The following is a 22,127-nucleotide window of genomic DNA, read 5'->3' as shown; positions in this document are numbered from 1 at the left end:
TCCACAATTATGAACTGTTAGGAGAGTCAGCTGGTCCTCATAGTAACTTTTACAATAGAGAGGAGGCAGGAACCTGAGTCTACTTGCTGCAATTTCTAAGAGTTGCATAAAGTGGAGAGACATGGTCTCCGTTTTATGAAATGGACAGTGACCTCTGTCCACTTTCTAAAATTTCTGAGGGCTGTATTATGTGGAGAAATGTAGCCTTTTCATGAAATTGATTGACATGTTGCCCAGTTACTACAATTTTGTCCAGTGACCTTATGCTAAGTCAGGGTTTCCCCTTGGCATCTCCAATGGTGCCTGCAAAAGGGTCCCATGTGGTGCCCTCAGGCACCCAATTTTTTATTTTTTCCATTTTTAAAAATATGAACATTGATTTGTATGAAATGAATACAACTTTCTAGCATATAGGTGGGCTACAACAAAAGCAGAACAAATAACCAAATAAGGATCCATTTGAAGGTGGTGTCTATGTGCCACCTGTTCAAATATTGAAAGTGTTGTAAAGCGTTGCCCCATTGCTTTATAGGAGGTAAATGTTTATTCTTCCAATGTTGTAATATCTGTCTTTTAACTGTCAAAAAGGTGTGGAGAATCCATTTATACTGACCATTGCTTAATTCTCATGAATTTAAATAATTTAAAAGAGCATGTACATCAGTGAATATTAAACACTGTTTCAGTTTCAGTACAAAATGTATCTGTGTAATAACCTCCCCACAAAAAGAAGCAACTACTGGACTTTGCCAAAAACATGTTTAAAAGAAGCATTAACTGAATTAGACAATCCCTTATTAAAGAGGCATTGCAGTATCCAATATAAATGAAACAAAAGTGTTTGCTGAAAAGGATACAGCCTAAGATCCATAGACATGGCAGGTAGCTGCCAAAGTGGCAATCCACTGATTAGGCGTTTTGTGGTAGTGTCCACAGCACTTTCTCAAATTCCCAATGTCCCACAGGTCCAAAAAGATTAGGGATCCCTGCACTAAGTCAACCTTCACCAACATGGTGCTCTCCATTTGCTCAGGACAACAACTCCTATTATCTCAACTCACCACAATCAAATTGACATATTGATTGGGGAACAGTGGGAGCTGCACTAAGTGGGTTCACGACATAAAATTGATGCTTTTGACATATATATCGTACTGTATCCTGTGCCCTTAGAACAGGGGTGGGGAACCTCAGGTTCAGGGGCCAAATCCAGCCCTCCTGGGGTCCCATTCTGCCCCCCTGGTGTTCCCCTGATGGCCATGCTTCCTTTCCCCACAACCACCAGTCGTTTGGTGCTCTCCTGGCTTTTTGTGCAGTTTTTCCTCTATTCTAAAAGGTTGGCACACCTCAACTAAGGCTTTCCTGCATTAGGAGAAGTTTAGGATAATGCAGGAAAGACATCTAAATAAAAACAGTGACCAGTTATTTTCATAGGGTTCTATTTTGTTGAAGGTTTCATTATAGGGTGATATAATCCATTATATGCTTCAATGATTGTGGCTTATTCTGCCCCTTCCTGTTCCCATAGGCTATTACCAGTGTATGACATATTTCTGTGCAGCCTGATCCTATGCATGCTTACTCTGAAGTATGTCCAAGTATGTTCAGTGGAGCTTAGTCCTACGTAAGTGCACTTAGGTTCACAGTCTTATTCCTGACAAAGAATTGTAAAAAATCCCTCCTGGCCCCCAAAATGACGACCAGCTATAAAGCCTGGAGTAGTGCTGTTTTATCAAGAGTAGATGGGTTGCACTGCTTGATACCTGCAACAGGGTCCAGGCAATGGTGGGGAGAAGCCTTATATAGGCCCTCCCCATGTTTCACATGATCCAGATATCATGGTAACCAGGACCACCTCTTATTGCTGAAGGACGTGGGTGGACAGCAACACCTCTCTCAATGGCTTGTCTATATGGCTTGTTTACCCCGACCGAAATGCACATATTTGCATTTCAGGACACATGTTGCAGCTGTCCATTTGCCGTAGCGCCGGGTTTTTTAACACGATAATGCGCATATTCACATTTGCGATTTACTGCAACTTTGGGGTCATGTCTGAGTTTGCACCACATTATGATTATGTGTCTTTGGGGGAGTTATTTAACATGTGGGCGGAGCTTTGAGGGTAAGACAGTATGATTGGCCAATTTCCCACCTATCGGCTGCCTTGTTCCTTCGCGCCGTTTTTAGTTTGAATTCTCTGATTCTGTGGAGCTCTGCAGAGAGAGCTTATTAAAACAAAGAGGGGGGAACAGGCATCCTCCTCTGCTGCCTCATTCCTCCCCCCCTTCCCGGTTTGTCTGTTATACAAATCTGCGGAGCTCCGCATATAAAATTTATACCTTCCATCGTCTCTACTCCATGGCATTGTATCATCGTATGTGCATAGATGCACATGGGGGAAGGAGCTCTCTACTAGTAGGTTACTCTTATATCCTGCTGTATTTTTCCAGTTTTTATCAGGAGCAATTAATCTGCGCTCTCTCTCTCTCTTTGACCGTTCAGACATTTTTATAAAATACAGTTTTTCCTTGCCATGCTTTTGGAATTACAAAAAGATTATTTACCTTGAGTAGTGTAATGAAAGAAATTTCTGATGTTCTAGTGACTAATGGTTATATTTGCGTGCAAATGGTAGTCATCTCAGTTATGTTAGAAATTTCAAGACCTTTCCATATATAAAATGGAATTCTTTCCTGGTACTTATATTACTATCTTTTTGGTGCCAGAAACAGATCCTTCCTTGATGCTGATGTTCTTGTTATATAATAGGAGTTTATCTTTTTTTAACCCCCCCCCCCAAAAAAAAACCCCACCTCTCCGTCTTGGAAAATAGCATGTCAAGGAAAAGGCTATGTCACAGGTACTAGCTTTCTGTGTGCAGGAAATTTTTGATGTGTGTGGGAGCGTTCAGACATATAATCCAGCTCCTGGGGAGAACAATACTACACATTTTTCCTGAATGTTGGACTTGGCATTTATATATAATACACCACATCATATAATTCCATGGACATTTGTTGAATTTTTAACACTTGTAGATTCTCCCCTCATTATTGTACTCACGTTGGTCCTTCAGGAAGTTTTCTGCCTCTTATGTTTTATTAAGAAAAATAAAATTGAGTAATTTATAAAAAAAACAATATTATCTTCCCCTTCAGCTCATGCTTTGCAGGCCATGAGTAAGTCCTAGTACAGAGCTTGAAAGCTTGTAGCAATTACCTTGAGCTGTGCTCAGAATTGACCATTTATTTCTGCTCTTTGTTTTCTTTTTATTACAGTTTGATTCTCAAAGTGAATGGAGATTGTGGTAGTTGACAAGTGGCAGGCCTGAAGTCATTCAGCCCCATCAGATAAAGTTGCCAAGCTGCAGCAGTTGAAACAGTGGGTTTGTTCCATCATAGCTAAAGCAGGATCCTGCACTTACTAAGTAGCACAGAGCCACGTACCTCTGCCTCACTTACTATGCAAAAGTGTATCGCAGAAGACACTAGCCTTCCATATAAAATAGGCACAGGATAGCATATCCTGTGAATAGCATATTTTGTGAACCGCCCAGAGAGCTCCGGCTGTTGGGCGGTATAGAAATGTAATTAATAAATAATTAATAAATAAATAGCATTGATCATTGAAATTCCTGAATTGCCCTTTAGGATGCTTGGAGGAAGTCCTTCTTGATACAACATTGCTGATGGCTTCTGCTATGCCACTGCGGGTTCTGGGATTACATCTTTTCACTGGAGGGTATGAAGATATAGGATTAAGCTTTTAACAAGTTTTCAGTTTAAACAATAATAACTGGACGTTACTTATGTAGAGATCTGGTGTATTGTATTGGCTGTGATTGGTTTGATTTCCCAGAATATGCTGGTTAGTTCTCCATTTGATGAATGACAAGATATTGAAATAAAGGATGGACACATAGAGTCTAACAAATCCTGCTTCTTCCCAAACTTGTATTGTTCCATTGACCCTGTTCATGGTGGTTAAGTATTTTGAGCTAAACATTATGGATTAGTGTATCCTGAAAGTTTTATGAGAAAGTTTGGTGAAAGTTTGATGAGAAGTTGAAGTCATATGCTCTTGAAAATTAACCATGAGACCTTCAGCCTTGCAGGTCACAGCCTATAATACATCCATTGGACATGCTTCACTGTAGTAAAGATAATGATGGTTAGGAAACCCTTGCAGCTTCTAGCATTCTGTCCACCTCAACAAGTGGGAAGCTGTAAACTGCAATCCCAGTAGGATTTTGTGAAAGGAGCCACTAGCATAGTAGCTTTTTAGAAAGGTTTGTAGGGGAAAAAATCACAACAAAGGATATGTCAATTAAAGGCTAACTGTAATATGTAAGAATGGAAACCATGGGTTGGATGCAGATGTATGTCATACTTAGACAATTTAAGCCATGACCGACAAGTCCCATTGATTTCAATGGGTGTACTCTTAAGATCACCTTCACATCTTACTCAGGTATCTTGCTGGCCACTGCTAGATGCACTATGGTGGACAAGAAAAACCTTGGCCTGATCCAGGGAAGCAATTATATTCTTAAATTGTGTGAATGTGTGCTTTTGTGTCCTGAAAAAAAAATACATCCTGTCTCCATCCTGCTTCAATCAGTTTCCAAGAACTCAGGCTTTTTGCCCAATGTTTGACTAGAACTACAGCTCCTATCATTTGTTACCATTGGTTATGTTGGATGGGGCTGATGGGAGTTGAAGTTCAAAACATCTTGAGGGCACCAGGTGCAGGAAGGCTGAATTCAACTGACAGCAACAGCAAATGATTGAGGGTTGTGTGTTGTCAGTGCATGCTTGCGTCTGCATATATTTCCATGAAAGATTAATTAAGTAAAACATGCACCTTTTTCTAAGACACTATATTCTGATTAAATCTGACATACCTACTCAGATGTGCTTTTGGATCACTGAATGAGCCTACTTTTTACTTTCAAGAAAATGCAAGCTGTGTATTTTTCCTTTATTTCTTAGGATGTGAGCCTGCCGTCCACCATCACTGACCATATTTTTTTAAAATCAAAGCAGCTTTCATTATAAACATTGTCCAAAAGACTCACATTTGGATGATGGAAAGCACAAACCTCTGAATCCTTTGATGTGTTTTTAGACCAGAAAAGTCTCATGGTTATAATGCATCAGCAAAATACCTTTTGGCTAATCATCAATTATCATCAAAGTTTCTTACACCTCAGTATCAGCCTCTGTTCTGTCAGACAAAAGGTTTTGTTGTCAGAAGAGTGAATAGAGATAGTGTGCAATATATACAGGTGTATGGAAGTCGGCTGGAAGTGGATGGTTTTCACAGTCACGGAGGGAAAATAAGCCCTGGTGGCTAATTTTCTCTCCCTGTGTGTGCAGGTTGTGAGCCACCTAATTAGTATACTTACTCTCGCCAGGTGGGTTGTCGTGATGTCTGAACCTGGCTGCAGTGATTTACAAACCATCCTGAAACCTATGGTTTGTAAACCACCCTAGCCATCCAGCCTTGCTGGGTTCGGACATCACGACAACTCACGCCTAGCAAGGCTAAATATGCTAAATAGGCAGCTCACAACCAGCTTGCGTGGGGAGGGAAAATAACCCACTGTGGCTTATTTTCCATCTGTGATTGCACAGACTTGGTGTCTATATCCTACTATGTGGGGGACAACTCTTAGTACTACTGGGAACAAGCAGACTGTGGATTGCAGATGGGGCCTTGAATGTCCCCAGATGGATGCTAATCCTATGTTACCTTGTGTGGAGAGATTTTGGGATCAAATAAGATTCTTAAATGAGAGTGGAAGTTGAAATTATGACAAATGTGGGGTTGCTTTTGAAAATGGCAGCACCTTATTGGGTTCCAGCACCTCTGCCCATAATGCATGATTATGGAAATAATCTGATGTGATATTACTACAACAGTGTGTTTCTTCCTGTTATGACAGCTTTTAATATGGAATGAGGGTAGGTGAACACATGATGTGGTGATGCCATGTCATATGCTTCTATCACTACAAATTATGGACTGAGGAGGTGGCAGCCCATTTGGAAGATACTTGTGGGAAAGGGGATTGGGCGGGTGGAAGAACAAGAACATTTTAAAGAGCCATTTATTATGTCTAGTTCTTTCCTGAGGTCAGAATTATAAAAGTGTTATCAAAGATGTATCCCCCCCCGAATAATTATTTGTTCTCATCGCCAGGCCCATATTCCCCCAAATTTCTTGTCCTTTTAAAACTCCGTGAAGAATATTTAATACTTCCTTTTATTTTTCAAGTTGCTTTAGAGGTTTAATTTAAGGCTAATGCTTCAGGCGATTGAGGATGTCTCAGCTTCTTCTGCTTGTTCCAAAACCATGAGTCAGAGCCTTCACCAACTGCTGTGTTGGAGCAGTTAGTCACATATAAAAAATGCATGGAAATGGATGAGTATCCATATGTCACCTTGGAGATGTTGGGCAGACATTTCTTTAGGCTCCTCTAGTGCATCTGACTGAGACATTTGTAGTTCCCAGACTTTGGATGATTTTATTCTATGCAAGTGTGTGTGTGTTTCTACACAGCCAGTTTACTATAACTTAATAGCCTTCATTCTTTTGAAGACCTGAAACCCAGCTAAAATCCCAATTTGTAACTTATTTATTTATTTATTTATTTTATTTATTACATTTATATACTGCCCCACAGCCAAAGCTCTCTGGGAGGTTTACAACAGTTAAAAATGGTAAACATTAAAAAGTATACAAAGTTTAAAAACCATCAAAAACATAAAAACAACAGTATAAAAACAACAACAACTTGGGTAACGTTTTAATGTTTTTGCTGTATATGACATTCTTTTCCCTTACATAGTACAACAAATTTCGGCAGAGGCGGTTTGCACTCTTGAACATCTCACCATGACTTATTTACAAATTGTTTAAGCTATGGCACATGACTGCGGCACATTTTGAATGTTCAATGCTCAGCTTTGGCTTGTCATGTGAACCTGGGTGGTGAGGATTGTGCAAGACTTAAACAACTCTCACATAACCCAACAACGGAACATGGATTATGTGAGGGTTGTTTAAATGCCTGGGTTCATGTAACACAACAAACCACAGCTGGCCATTGAATATTCAAATCCTGCCTGGCATGTGCCACAGCTCAACATAGTTTAAATATGCCATGGTGGGCTGTTTTGATCATGCAAACTGGATCATTGTGGCGTGAGAAGAGCTGTGCCTACTAAAATTTGCTTCCCATTACAACTATTAATGGTAAAGAATCTTCCCACACTCTTTTTTCTCCTTTCTTTTACTTGCACTTATTTTTTCTATTCTGATCGGTTTTTTGTATTCCTTTAAAAAAATAAATATAATTGAAAAAGAGAAAAGAATATGGCGATGGTGCCACTGGCATGACACACCTTAGGTTGATATACAAAGCATATGTAGGTTCAAAGACCAATGCTGTACCTCAAACCCACACAGTAATGGTTTCAGGGCTTTATAGCAGAGATAGGTGAGCTCTCCAAAGTTCTCCTTGGATTTTGCTATTAATGACCTGAATTCTCCTTTAAAAAATGGGAAGAAATTGTATCCTATTTTCTGGGGCAATCTGAAAGTTTGGAAAAGGCCTATCAGCTCATATCCACCAGACCTTGCTGCCTCCCAAAGCCCTCCCTGCTAGCTTCCAACTCCCAAAAATACCTCCCCACCTTCTCTTTCTTAACTGTCAAGACACAGTGGTTGCACTCAGGGAGGGGACAAATGCTTCCTTTTCTCTTCTGTCCCTCTCGCTGTGACACAGTGGACAGCAGTGGAGTGAGGTTTATGAGAAAACTATCTGCTCCAACCTTTGTGCTCTTGCATGCTGCTTCCCAGGGAGTGAAGGGGAAAATATCCCTCTTTTCATCTCCCTGTGCTGTGTTGCTGCCGCCACTGCTTTTGGTGAACAGATAAGTGTAGTGAAGGTTGACTGGGGCTGACAGGAAGGGCGTTTGGGAATGTAGAAGTTTGTTGGAGAGGAATTCAAGGGATTTACAAACTTTCCTCTCATTTGATATGGGCTTTTGTGAACCCTTGAAGTTCTTGTCTGAGCTTGGGTTGGGAGAACGTCTCTAGCACATTTGCTGTATAGTTCATTTTGTTCCCTGCTTCCAAATTATAATTGTATTCTCTATTTACACTACAGTGGTCTGTGCTGTATAAAACATCTCTCCCCAGCATTTTGCTAGTGTTGGTTGTCTGTCTGCAGCCCTTATGGTCACAGGTAATCTAAAGCCAAATGTTCTGGAACTATTATTGCAGTACCTCAGAATGCAGTTGAGCTTTCCAGAGTTATGGAGATTTTGATAGGGGGAACTGTTTCAAACAATCAATCTCTAGGTGGCTTTTGAGGTAACACAGTCTCATGGTAAGTGATTTCCCCTCTGAACATGTGAATTGGCTCAAGTTTAGGCAATGCAACAGCCACCATTTCATGTTGCAAACTGAGGGGAGCATGTGCTTGCCTAGTATTATGATCACCTTTTATTCCAGGAATGACCAGTGGCAGTGAGAGAGAGACATGGGAGACATAGGTGTTTCAGCATGTATTTATACCTTTCGACATTCCATCAGAAAAATGAGAGAACTTAAACCACAAACCTCACATATGCTGATTTCACAGAGGTTTTCTGTGTAGATGTTTCAGTTCAGTTGCCAGTGAAATGAACTTCAGCTGAGTAGTGGCATCGAAGCACCTACATTAAAGGGTAGACAAGGTACATCTGCCTGTGAAAGAGAAAATGGCAGCCATGGAAGGGGACTCATGTTTTAATATTTATTTATTTATTTATTTGGTGTTCAGTTATGATGCTGAGCATCATTGTGTTGGTAACCGACTCGCAGTGAAGAAGGTTGAATCTCGCTTTCTTATTAATTTTAGAATGTCTTCCTTCCATTGTCAAATGTCTGAGTGGTTGTTGGATTTCGTAAAATCAAAGCATGATTCATATAATTATTGTATTATGATTAGCTTTATTAAAGGATTGAACATATTTTAAAGGTTTGTGACAAATGAAAAGAAAATGGAATGTGAAAAAATTGTTTTCAGGCAGAACTGCTACATTCAATATTTAAATGAACACAGACATTGCTGGGTATTCTCTCACACAAGATTAGCTCTCAATGGAAGGGTTCTGTACTCTGACTATACTAATTCATCTGAACCACCAAATAACTGAAACTGGTATTACAAGCTAATTCCTCCTAACAAATGTAGAGCCTCCTGCATTGTGTGCCTTACTATTAGCTATTTTAAAAATCCAGAAGCCTGCCAGTTCACTTGTTTTTTCATGCTGAAAGTAAGCTTGAGGTGATGCACTTTATTTTAAGAACCCCTGGTAAGTAAAGTATTGGCCTTGTACTTTACAGCGGCAAACATAACTGTTGGATTGAGTTGCACCACTATCACCATCATCATTGGATTGGTACAATTGTAATGTAGTATGAACTATTTAGCTCAGTATAGTATTGAGTTAAAATAATAATAATAATAATGATGATGATGATGATGATGTCTATCATCAAGTGCAGAGAAACTGGGATTTATATACATGTTTTTATGAGTCAACAATGTTCCTACTAACGCTGGATATTTCAGATTTACTTGCCATCTAAAAAATATTTCAATGAGCTTGCTAATATTTGTGCAAGCATAGATGCTTAATATATTACATAACATGATTGGCATTAGACCCTGCATAGCTTGACATACTTTCTGTTTTCTGCATAAGAACCTTGACAGTGTGCTAGTGCAAGTTATACATGTATAGGATAGAATATTAGGTTGAGATTCCTGCCTAACCTTCTGTCTGATGCAGTTCCATAGTGGCAAAAGAAAAAGAAGAAGCAGTGTAATTAAGTCAAGCTGGAAGTGCTGTGGGTGGTCAATCTGGATGGATATTTGCGGCCAGCCTTTGTGGGGTTGCCTTTGAAGGTGTTTTGGAAACTTAAGCTTGTGCAAAATGTGGCTTCCAAAACATTGGCCTGGGGAGGTTGATCAGAGTGTGATACACCAATATTGAACCAGTGGTACTCATTGCTGATGCATTTCTGGATTCAATTCAAAGTTGACCTTTAAAGCCCTAAATGGTTTGGGCCAAACTATTTGAAGGACCAACTTCACCTGTTCAAGACTGCCCGCACTTTGAAATCAGTTTCAGAGGCTCTGCTTTTGTGCATGTCAATTAGGTTGACAGGAAGAAGGTATTTTTGGCCATGGCCTTATGTAAGTGGAACTCTATCCCAATCAAGATATGCATGGTCCCATCAATTTAGGCCTTTAGTCTTTAAAGATCCATCTGTTTCAATTTACTTCCTTCGACAAATATAGAGCACAATTGTTTTAAATTGGCTCTAAATTGTTTTAAACTATTTTTAAAATGTTCTTATGCTTTTATGTTATTATTGTTATCATACAACAACAACAACATGTAATTGTTCTTGCTAATGTTCTTGTTTTGTTAGGCGCTACTGGCATTTATGGTGTTTTGATAAGCTCTGAGTTTGATAATGTGTTGCATTTTATATATTGAAAGCTGCCTTGTTGAAAGTTGCCTAGAACATGGCCTAAAATTCTCTTAAATCAATTAATAAATATAGCTTAGTTAAAACATCAAGGCTGCAATCCTATGCTTGGTTACTTTGAAAAATGTCCTACACCTCCCAGCATTCCCCAGCCAGCCATTCTGGGAGTGGTTGTTTTTTCTGTCTAACTATGTGTAAGATTGAACCCTAAACTTGTATCGCATAGTTCTGCTGTGAAAGGCCATTGAAGTGAATGGAAGTTATGCAACAGCATTATCATGTTCCTGTGTGGCTCTCATTCATTTCAGTGTGGCTTGCATAGGAGTCTTTGTCACTGGACTGAACTGCTTTAGTTCTTCACCACAATCTCCTTGTTCTTGTTTTTAGGAGGGAAATGCTTAACAGTGCAATCATATACATGTCTGTCTGCTAAGGTGTGAGCCTGTTCAAATGTGTATAGGATTGCACCCTGAATGGTAAACTATGGATTAAATTATCAACTATCGTGAGTTGCAACTTTGCATCTTCATTGGTCTCAAGTAGCTTACAGCAACGAACACATGAAGGAAATTTAATAATATGGCTACACGGTGAACCAACTACAATTCAGAACTGCGTTATTCACTAGGAAATTGCCATTTTAGATATAGAAAATTGTTAATACCTGCAGGCACAATGAAACATATTAGTATTACAGCCATTTTGAATATAAAAAGAAAAAAATATTTTTATAATTTAGGTACACATCTATTTTATGTGTTTGTGCATATCACTCACAGAGACTCCTTCAACAGGTAGCACCCCCTTACTCCGTTAATGGCTCTGCCCTAGCTTCTTTCAACTCTTGTTTCATTGTGGTTACAATGTCCCTCTAAACCTTTTAACAGCCTTCTCAAAAGTGTGGGGATTTTAGGCAAGCATTCTTCTGAGGAATAGACCCTTTCCAAGAAAAGGGGAAATTATCCCTGTTAAACCTGCAGCTGCCACAGAACCAGCAAAATGTAGAGCCACTAAAAAATAATTAAGGGATGCTAGAAGGCCAGGTTCAAAGAGGATTAGGTAGTAATGGCAGAACATAGAGAAGAGAGTATGTGAAAAAGATCCTTGAACTCCTTAAAAATAAGGAGAGTTATTTTTCTGTATCATGTTGTATAATATGGTTGCAGTATGTTGCAATAACATGCAGTAAATGTGTGTTTAGGATTGGGTTTTTCACATCCTGTCTGCAAAGTTAAAGAGAAAAGCAACTTGAATAAAGATGTGACTTTCTTTTTAGGCTAGGGACCAGTTTTCTGTTTCTTGGCAGGCATGCAGAAACCTCATTGACTTCCTCAGCAGGACCCAATAAATCATTGAGCCTCCTTCTTGAAGGTGGGTTACTAAATAGGAAGATTCACTTTTGGCAAGTGGAGATTGAGCAGTTTGGGGTTTTGTTTTGTGGAAGAGGAGGCAGACGCAGGAAATTTATTTCTCAGCAGGGTTCAGCTAAACAACACCAGGTTGCCTCTGCAGCAGGAAAATTGTTTCTGTTTCAGCAGAAAGGCATAAATACACACAAGTGTCTACATTCTTAACAATGCATTGCTGAGTCAATTAGGAGACCCTAGTCCCCAGCTTCTTACCCCAATGTTCAAACAAGTCAGCTCAGGAAGCATGTAGAACAAACAGGCAAAAGTCAAGATGATGGAGGTTAGATAGGTCTAGGATGAATAGTTCAAACAACAAACTAATAAGGAAAGGAAATGATGTAAAATGATCAGATGAAACTGGTTAGCTGACAGCAATTCTAAGCAAATAAACTGTGGCTGGGGTGGTGTGACAAGTAGTTTTCTGTCTGGCTATAAGGATTCATGCAACATCAGAGGGTGGGGGGAAATGCTGCTGAACTGCTATGGCCTCCATGTTCCCCTCTGATGCTTCAAAAAGACTCCTTATGCTGCTGTTGGGTGAGCAAGAATGTGAGTAGTGATGGCCCACAAAGAGAGCTGGAAGAGAGCTCTCTGGCTGACTAGCAGTTGTCAGAGCTAATAGGTGTTAACTGGGCAGGAGTACCTTTGCACAGCTTAAGCAGGTGAGCCAGCTGTGTCTGTACCTGGAGACTGCAAATCTTGCTATGGTGATAAATGTCTTAGTTACATCACATCTATGATTGCTGCAATGTGCTCTACTTAGAGCTGCCTGTAAACAGAACATGAAAAATGCAATTGCTCCAGAATGTGCAGGCTGGACTGTTAATAGAGGCTGCATACTAGGAGCATGTGTGACTCCCATGTTGAAACAACTGTACTAGTTTTCAGTCTGTTTGGGGTCCCTGTTCAAAGTGCTGCTGATGGCTTTTAAAGCCATTCACAGTTTGGGACCAGGATATTTGAAAAACCACTTTCTGTTGTCTGAGCCTGCCCACCTACTGAGATCTCCTGTGGAGATCCTCCTAAGGGTCCCAGCATCATAAGAAGTATGTTTAGATGGGAGAAGGAAGAGGGACTTTTCTTTGGCTGTGCTCAGGGCTTGGAACTCCCTCCTGAGAGAGACTTGTCTTGCTCCCTTTTTAATGGCCGTGGTTGTTAAAATTGCCATTTTTAGGAAGGCTTTTAGGCCATGGATGGTTTTTAAGCTGTCTTGTGAATTGTTTTTAAGGTGTTTTTAAGGTATTGGAAGTATCTTGGTTTTCATGGCCGTTTTTTTTTTTAAAAAATCTTGTTATTTTTCTTGATTTTATGTGTTTTATGGTTATATTGTCATTGTTTTTATTATTGTTTGCTGCCTTGGGTTCCATTGAAGAAAGGTGGGACTGAAATGTTTTAAAGAAATAAATCAGAGCTGGTACAGTCAGGCTTAGGGTGTTGATTATGTGGAAGCTTTTTAAGGCTCTTTTAAACAATGGTTTGAAGGAACAGGGTACATGTGCTCAAGGGTACATGTGTTCTTTCTTTCTTCTTATACCCTCCCTTCATCTCTTTTACAGTAGTTTGCCACATTATCCACTTTGGGCAAACTGAAATTAGTGCTAGTATGATATTGTCTCAAACCTTTGACCTAAAGCAGTGGTTTCAGCTTGGTTTGCAAACCATGATTTGGAATCAGTCCTGTTTAGCCCGGTTCAGACATCATGACAAGCCAGAAAGGGAGGAGAATCCATATATGAAATAGGAAGAGAGTTTGAGGGCTAGTAGTAGTACAGCCTGCTCTTCCAAAGCATGATTTGGTGCCTGAACCACACCATGGAAAATTGGTAGGTTTATGCAAGGTATAAACACAATCTAGTGCATGTTAGAATCTTGTTTATAAATTGACCTTGTTTCTGAATGAGTTCTTGTTTTTCAGGCCGTGAATCTCAAAATAGCAGGCATCTGATTCAACACCCACTGTTTTTTTTACTCCTTCCTTTTCCTTTCTTCCCTCTAAAATATCCATAAAGATTTATGAGAAAATGTCTTTCAGGCACATAATGAAGACTCTATTTGTGTTGCTAAGACATTAGCATGTGATAACAGGCTTCATAGGTAACTTCAGTAATATGACCCTTTTTCTTTATATTTATCTTCATTGTACAGCGGAATGATAGCGCCTGAAGGTACAAATGCCATTTTACATATCAATGATAACCAAAAGGTATCAATGATATCCATGATATCCCAAAGGTAGTGAATAAAAGTAAACGTTCTGTAACAAGGGAAAGTTTAGCTTTTTGGATTTTAGCTGTTTGAGAATACCCAACAGATTTTTCAGCAGTTCAGTGTCTGCCCATCCTGGAAAGGCCTAATACTTTTTAGAGACAGCTTGTAAATAAAAACATATCTGATAGGGCTAGTAAAAACATCTTTCAGGCCAGGAGACTAAACTTTTTGAAGTTGGAAAAGAACTGGGTTCCCCCTCCCTCTTTCAGGCTGTTGATGTTGCATAGATGAAAAAAACTAAACTTCCTGGAACCAGAAGGGATTGCCTTCTTCATATGAATGTGCCCATTTATTGAGGTCATTAATAAGAGGCCCTCTCTGGGTGCCCCCAGAGTAGGAGATACTGGCTACTAGGCACAGGGCTCTTCTTTTTGTGTTACCAAATGTATGGAACACTCTCCCCAAATGTATTTGCTTGGTGCTGTCTTTTTTCTTCTGTTTTTAAAACACCAGGCCAAAATGGTGCTATTTACCAAAGTTATTGGTAGGGCTTAACTTTTCTGTGGCTGTATAATGCTCTAGTGAAGGGGTCATCAGCCTGCAGTCTGTGGCCTTAAGGGGTGTCAGAAAAAGATACAGCAAGAAAAGCGGGTTGCAAAATGAGAGCATGAAAAAAGAAGGTGGCAAAAAAGACAGAGTTTACATCACTGAATTTGAAACCAGCTTTTTTGGGGGGAAGAAATCAGTTGCCCTTGATAAAGAAAATAATCTCAACGTATTGGGAATATAAAGAGAGTATGAGAAAGAGAGTGTGAGAAAAGGGGATGGCAGGAAGAAGGAGAGAAAAAAGTTGTCCCTACTTACTTTAGAGTCCATCACTTTCTACTGTGTGACACACACACATTATTTCTGAGAAAATTCAGCCCTTGAAAAAAAAGGTCTCCTACCCCAGCTCTGGTTTTTGAAATAAAGCTTTAAAACAATTCTTTCTCTACTGATTTTTAGACTCAGTTTGGACATCTGTATGATGGAAAGGAACTGTAGATGGGCAACTTAAAGGATTCGATTCTGTCACCCTGCTTATGGTTCTTTATCTTTAAAGTGGACTTGGGCTAAATGGGCCTTCAAATAGAGGACTGTATTCTGTAAAGTAGAACACATGGCCGCCCGACCTCTTGGGAACACTTTTGAAGTGATTGCTGTGGAGGTGCAATTATTGCGTTTTTATGTCTGAAATGTTTATCAACATGTTTTTTAAAAGAATAAATCTATCTGCAAGAGCTTTAAGGAATCATGGAATCTGCTCATGAATTATTCCTGAAAAGATCTGCATGAACAGTGAATTTTGATAAAATGTTTTCTATTCGTACAGCTTCATGGAAATCACTGTAGATGTATTCTTGTGGAAGAAAATCATAATGTGTGAGTCCTTTAGTAAGAACACTTTTAGATTGCAGAAGAGTGTGGGAACTTTGACAATATAGCAATACATCACTAAGCAAGAAAGTGATCAGTGGTGCTGTCCATGCTGTAACTATACAGCGTAAGAGGGTGTTTTGCTTCACAGCCTAATTTTATTTCACAGGCAGTAAATCTAACCACATGGAATTTTATTTATGGCACTGGGCGGGTGGGAATTGATATTGGAGTGCCATTATATATGATCCATTCAGTTTGTGCCTAGGTACAAGTATGAACTGTTCCCTGATTGTCCAAACTCATACACATTGACTCTGTGACAGACAGTGCAGTGTTTAGAACCATTGCCTTTTAGAGTATTTCTGCTTTCCTGACAGGTTTGTATTGCATCTAATTCTCTTAGGCCTCACTGATATGCATGACATACTTTTCTCAGTTTTTCAACAACAACAAAAGCAACCCTCAAAAGTAAGAAAAGTGTGTGTGTGACTTCCTTTAGAAGTTAGCCTTTAAAGGCAGATTTTAGATATTTGCATGTTCAGCCCCTGTCTCTTGAAAATTTAGCTATTACCAATCTCCCTTTGAGTTTTTTGCTGTCACTTATACCCTGATATTTGTTTGGTGTGTTTGCCTTGTTTCCTTAGAAACCTTTCTGAATGATTTCCTGAAAGGAAATTTATCATCCTACATTTTTGAAGGTATAGCTACAAATGAATAATGTTTTGACAGAATTAATCTGAATTAAATTGCACACCTCATCTTAGTATCCCCAACTGAATTAACCTAATATTTATTTACAGTTCCTAAATACCTTTATTGGAATTATTCATTACGTTGAGAAAGTATCAGGATTCATTGGAAATGTCAGGTATGGATTCAGTTTGTGCACTGTTGGAAGTTGGGGCTCTACAAGAATGCTAGCCAAGTCAGCATAACCCTCCTGAACACCAGTTAGGATAGAACAGGCCATGGGAAACGTTCTGCAACAGATGTGTGTGCTTTGGTCTAAGCCACAAAGAGACTCACTTGCTCCAATTTGCTTTACCGAACCTTTGTTAGTGCCTTGGTTTTTTGTAAGTGCATCAGTCCTTGGAAATATTTAAAGCCTAGGTTGAAAAGTTTCTAAATGATTAGCAATATGAAATATTAGTTCAATTTTAACTATTTTTACATTTGCTGCCAGTCTGAGCAAGCATTGTTATGACATTCACTTAACTCTGGACAGATTCTGACTGATGGACAAACTGCTTCTTGCTACTATCAGGTCAAACTGCAAAATAAATATTTTTTTTAAAAAAGCAAGAAACAAAATTTCTTTGGAGGAAAATCTTCTTTATTTTGAAATGCAACTCTCTATACAGATCCTATTCAAGGGATCTGTAATCTGCAAATGCCTATCTCAGCTCTGCACAGAATGTCAGATAAATGTGCAGAAGTTGGGGGAAGGACATCTGGCACAAGAACATTTGAAGAACTATGCTGGACCAGACAAAGGGTCCATGTAGTCCAGCACTCTGTTCACATAATGTCCAACCAGCTGTCTGTGGGAATCCTATGAGTTCAATAGCACCATCATACTGGAGAAAAAGGAAGTAGGAATCATAAATCTGGCTTTCTTCCAGCTATACATACATAACTAAAGTGAGTAGAAATTAGAGGGGATTGAAAAGGCAGTCCTAAATTACCTCTTATTATCCCTTGTAAAAAGGAGGAGTGGCTGGTCCCGAATTTATATTCTTGCTACCTATCGTTTCCTCTTCTGCTAGCTACATTGACATAGAAACCTGGCGAATGTGCAGGCACACATGGGTATTATGGCAATAAAAATGTGTGATTTTTTTTTTACACATCTATAATTTCACAAGCCATGAGACTATAGACTGTATTTATTTATTTATTATTTTAGCATTTTTATCCCGCCCTTTAACCAAAAAGGCTCTCAAGGCAGCTTACAAAAATATTTCTTAAAACCGTCCCTGCCCACAGGCTTACAATCTAAAAAAACATGAAACAAAAGGAAAGGGGATTGGGCGGGAGGAGGGGGGTATTGCATTTCAAAGCTCAATCTGACGAGCGTTTTACTGCACACTCATTACTGGGCACTTGCGAATTACTCACATGACGTCTTCTGCCTCTCACACGTCTTCCACCTCTTCTGGCCATTATCACGCCACAAAAAAACCTCATTAAGCCTGTTGCTGCTTTTTCCTACCGGACTGAATGGGGCTAATTACTTCCTGTTTTCAGGAAATGATGTGGGAGCAGCAACAGAAGAAGTGACGGGAGCTGCACATTTGACTAGATGTGATGGAGCTTTCAATGAATACCCACGGCCCTGGAAGCCAAAGGTACTCATACTTGAAACTCTACATTTCGTATTCCCTGGTGCTGGATCCATGTTCGAGAACATTATATACTGTTTCTATAGGGGTAATTATAGGAGCCGTGTGGGGTTACCTGCTCAGGCCATCTCACTTTTCTATCATCCTGGGAATAAAGATTTTAAGCACAGGAAGACATCATAGCTGTGTGTGTGACTTGATTTTTGTTGTTGTTATTAAATCATATTCTGGAGTTAGAATTAAATGCAAATTCTTCTTGTTAAGTGAATTGCACTGAATGAGTGCAGTACAAGTGTTTGCGAATTTGAACACCAAATTGAAGTTTATGTTTAAATTTATAGTTTTGTGCTTGAGTAGTAATTGAATTACTACTGAATTAATTCAGCGTGTTCAGAAGAGGGCAACCAGGATGATCAGGGGTCTAGAAACAAAGCCCTATGAAGAGAGACTGAAAGAACTGGGCATGTTTAGCCTGGAGAAGAGAAGATTGAGGGGAGACGTGATAGCACTCTTCAAATACTTAAAAGGTTGTCACACAGAGGAGGGCCAGGATCTCTTCTCGATCCTCCCAGAGTGCAGGACACGGAATAACGGGCTCAAGTTAAAGGAAGCCAGATTCTGGCTGGACATCAGGAAAAACTTCCTGACTGTTAGAGCAGTGCGACGGAATCAGTTACCTAGGGAGGTTGTGGGCTCTCCCACACTAGAGGCCTTCAAGAGGCAGCTGGACAACCATCTGTCAGGGATGCTTTCGGGTGGATTCCTGCATTGAGCAGGGGGTTGGACTAGATGGCCTTGTAGGCCCCTTCCAACTCTGCTATTCTATGATTCTATGAATTAAACCAGTAATTGAATTAAAGTTTTGAAGAACCATTTTTTTAAAAAAATTAAAGAAATAAGAAATAATGGTACTTCATTTCCTGATTCTTAAATTGCTTTGAATTATATTGAAAGCAAAAGGGTATGTTGGATAGTTCCCACTTCCAAGAGCACGCTGGTTACTTAAAAGTCCCCCTCCCACAACTTCTTTCTGCTAAGGAACAAAGCTTTCCACTAAACTACTCATGCTGAAAGTGTGCCATCCCTTTTGCTGTGTTTGCTTCCTTTAGATTAAGGGAAACTGTGGTACTTGATTTAACCATCCAGAGTGATCTCGAGCTTTTGCATTAACACAAATGAATCCCATTAGGGGTGCTGTCTTTCAGTCATATAATTGTCAAGGAAGGATATAATTTGCCGAAAATGCAAGCACTTCTGCATGACCAAGAAAGGACCATAAAAAAATAACTACAGATTAATGGACCTATGGGACTTAGAGTTATTAGGCTGTCACAGATGCAATTGAATCAGGTTCCCTAAATGTGCCATGTTCTTTGCCTTTCCTTTCTCTTTGTTTCCTTACTATTTTCCCTTCCATCTTAAAGATGAAATTTAATTGCCACTAATTTCTCTTTTACTGTTCCTTTTCTGTCCTTCTGCTGTGCTTTAAAAACAACAACCGTGTCTTCTTTTGGAATTTCTTTTCCATTTGGCTCATTAAATGTTCTTAACTGATGCCTTGTAATTCCTCCACCATTTGGGCTACATGCCTAGAGGACTGCTTGCTAAAATAGGTGCCAAGCAAGCTTCCTTGGGAAAGAGAGTTCCACAAACAGTTGGGTGACCATGACAGGGCTCCTGTATCTTCAACAGTTTAATAGAAAAGGGAATTTCAGCAGGTGTCATCTGTATGCATGCAGCCCCTGGTGAAATTCCCTCTTCATCACAACAGTTAAAGCTGCAGGAGCCCTGCCTAGCATGACCAGATACAAAAGAGGGCAGGGCTCCTGCAGCTTTAACTGTTGTGATGAAGAGGGTCACCAGGGGCTGCATGCATTCAAATAACATTACAACAATGCAGAAGGCAGCAGTTAGAATTAACAAAATGGAAAAATACTAATCAGCACACAACTTCTAAAATGTTAAATAATATCAAAACAACTGTGGTGGTAAAAAATTTTTTATATATAAATTTATCATACATGAACAAACATTTTATATAATAATGATCAAACTTAAGTATTTGATGAGACTGAACAAATTGTTAACAGAATCAAAATCAAGTGTTTTACAATAACAAAGTGATAACTGAATACTTGAGCTACAGGCCTCCGGTTTTATTTCTACCTGTTTTATTTCTATAACAACTGCTTCATCTGGATCAGAATATCACAAACAGCTTAATGTTGCTTATGTTTGGGAAAAGAAGAGGTTTTGTTGAGTTATATTCCTCATATTTCAACAACGTTTTTAAGTCCTCCAAACAAGGATTGCCTTGGATCCCCAGCCAAAAAGATACGAATCTCCAGGAGTGGTGAGTTTGTGATATTCTGATCCAGACGAAGCAGTTGTTGTGAAACAGGTAGAAATAAAACCGGAGGCCTGTAGCTCAAGTATTCAGTTATCACTTTGTTATTGTAAAACACTTGATTTTGATTCTGTTAACAATTTGTTCAGTCTCGTTAAATACTTAAGTTTGATCATTATTATATAAAATGTTTGTTCATGTATGATAAATTTATATAAAATTTTTGTTTACCACCACAGTTTTTGATATTATTTAACATTTTAGCAGTTGTGTTAACTACTTGATTTTGGTTCTGTTAACAATTTGTTCAGTTTCGTTAAATACTTATGTTTGATCATTATATAAAATGTTTGTTCATTTATGATAAATTTATATAAAATGTTTGTTTACCACCCCAGTTGTTTTGATATTATTTAACATTTTAGCAGTTAAGTGCTTATTAGCATTTTTCCATTTTGCATACAAATGATGCCTGATGAAATTCCCTTTTCTATACAACTGTTAAAGACACAGGAGCCCTGTCCTCCTTTCCATATGGTCACGCTAACAAATAGAGCATCACAAAAGAAAAGGCCCTCTCCCCAGTTGCCATTCCCCTAATCCCAAATGACAGGGATGCTCTGTGGAGCACCTGAAGACAATTTCAGTGCATGAGCAGGTTAATGGGGAAATGGACCAGTGACTATATGCAATTTCAGCATAATAACTACCAAACACAATACATCTCACCATAGTGGAGAAGACGAAGTGACCTGTCTGCTGTCCAGCTGCTAACTGTTGATAATGTCAACCCATTGCTCACCCTTCTTATGGTTCTTTGACATCAAACCAAACTTGGCCTGGACACTTTCAAATAAAGGACTGTCCTCTGCCTGCTCTCCAAAATAGAGGACTGTTCTCTGTAAAGTAGGATACCTGCCACCCTATAATAGGACTGCCTGGTTGTTGCAATTAGAATGGGAGATCCAGCTCCACTGTTCTGCCTTGGCTGTTGTTCGGCTCCTTTTACATTTATGGTTCCTCATAGCTACAGACTTGCAGTAAACATTGTGTATGCTTTCTAGTAGTGTGGTTTTCCATTGTGTTTGGGAAGTTGCATGGAAAGAATTAAGTAATGTCATAATGATGTATGCTTTGTTGCTGCATAGTGATTGGTGTGTTCCATGCTATTATCAAGTGCAACACTGTGACTGGTGGATGATGATGGAGTTGCTAGGTCACCGTAGGAGTCGCCATCATTATTGCTGCCTTGCCACTTTTTCTCTACTGTATTATTGTGCTTTCAGTGTTGTTTCTGGGAGGGCATAGATCCCAACATTATGCTGGCGTATGCTTTGATATATCTTAGTAGCTGGACCATAGGATTGCTCAGCTGATGTCTTATCCTGTAAATAAAATAATAGTGTTTCTGTTCTTTAATTGATTTTTCTCTTAGATTTTCCTCTCATATTGTAATGGTTCTCAACTGTCCTACATAATTTAGATGTACAGCTTGCACTGAAGGTTTTTTCCTATTATTTTTTATAGTGATTTATAATGGAAAATTGAAGTAGAAATTAATCGGATGGATATTGGTCATACATTGTGTGTCACTGAACCACCATGTGCCAATGAACACTTTTGTCATTTGACTTGCTTAATGGTTTTATGGAAAGGTAGTAGTCATTTTATGGCAGAAAAGAAACATTGATAAGGAATTTTACCAATTAAATTCTATGTAACTGAATGAGGTTGATTATTACAATGGAGAATATTTATAGTTTAAATTTAGGAATAAACTACAGGCAATTTGCAGGTTTAGACAAGACATTTAGAGATCATTATTGGTATTTTCTGATTGTAATG

The 22,127-nt window shown here is 39.1% G+C and overlaps 2 protein-coding genes across 2 annotated transcripts in view; both read left to right on the top strand.

Annotated features, from left to right (window-relative positions):
* The window catches only part of ANKRD10 (ankyrin repeat domain 10), a 246,311-nt gene extending 240,621 nt beyond the window's left edge, over nucleotides 1-5,690 (top strand). Inside the window, exon 6 of the transcript XR_010025453.1 lies at nucleotides 5,681-5,690. The gene's annotated coding sequence lies outside the window, so the exon portion shown is untranslated. The remainder of the gene's footprint in view (nucleotides 1-5,680) is intronic.
* Nucleotides 1-22,127, top strand: part of NALF1 (NALCN channel auxiliary factor 1) — a 440,503-nt gene that overhangs the window by 18,037 nt on the left and 400,339 nt on the right. The window lies entirely within an intron of this gene.

This window comes from Elgaria multicarinata, chromosome 5, assembly GCF_023053635.1.
Source record: "Elgaria multicarinata webbii isolate HBS135686 ecotype San Diego chromosome 5, rElgMul1.1.pri, whole genome shotgun sequence".
Taxonomy (NCBI): Eukaryota; Metazoa; Chordata; class Lepidosauria; order Squamata; family Anguidae; genus Elgaria; species Elgaria multicarinata.
This window is presented reverse-complemented; position numbering and strand designations above follow the sequence as displayed.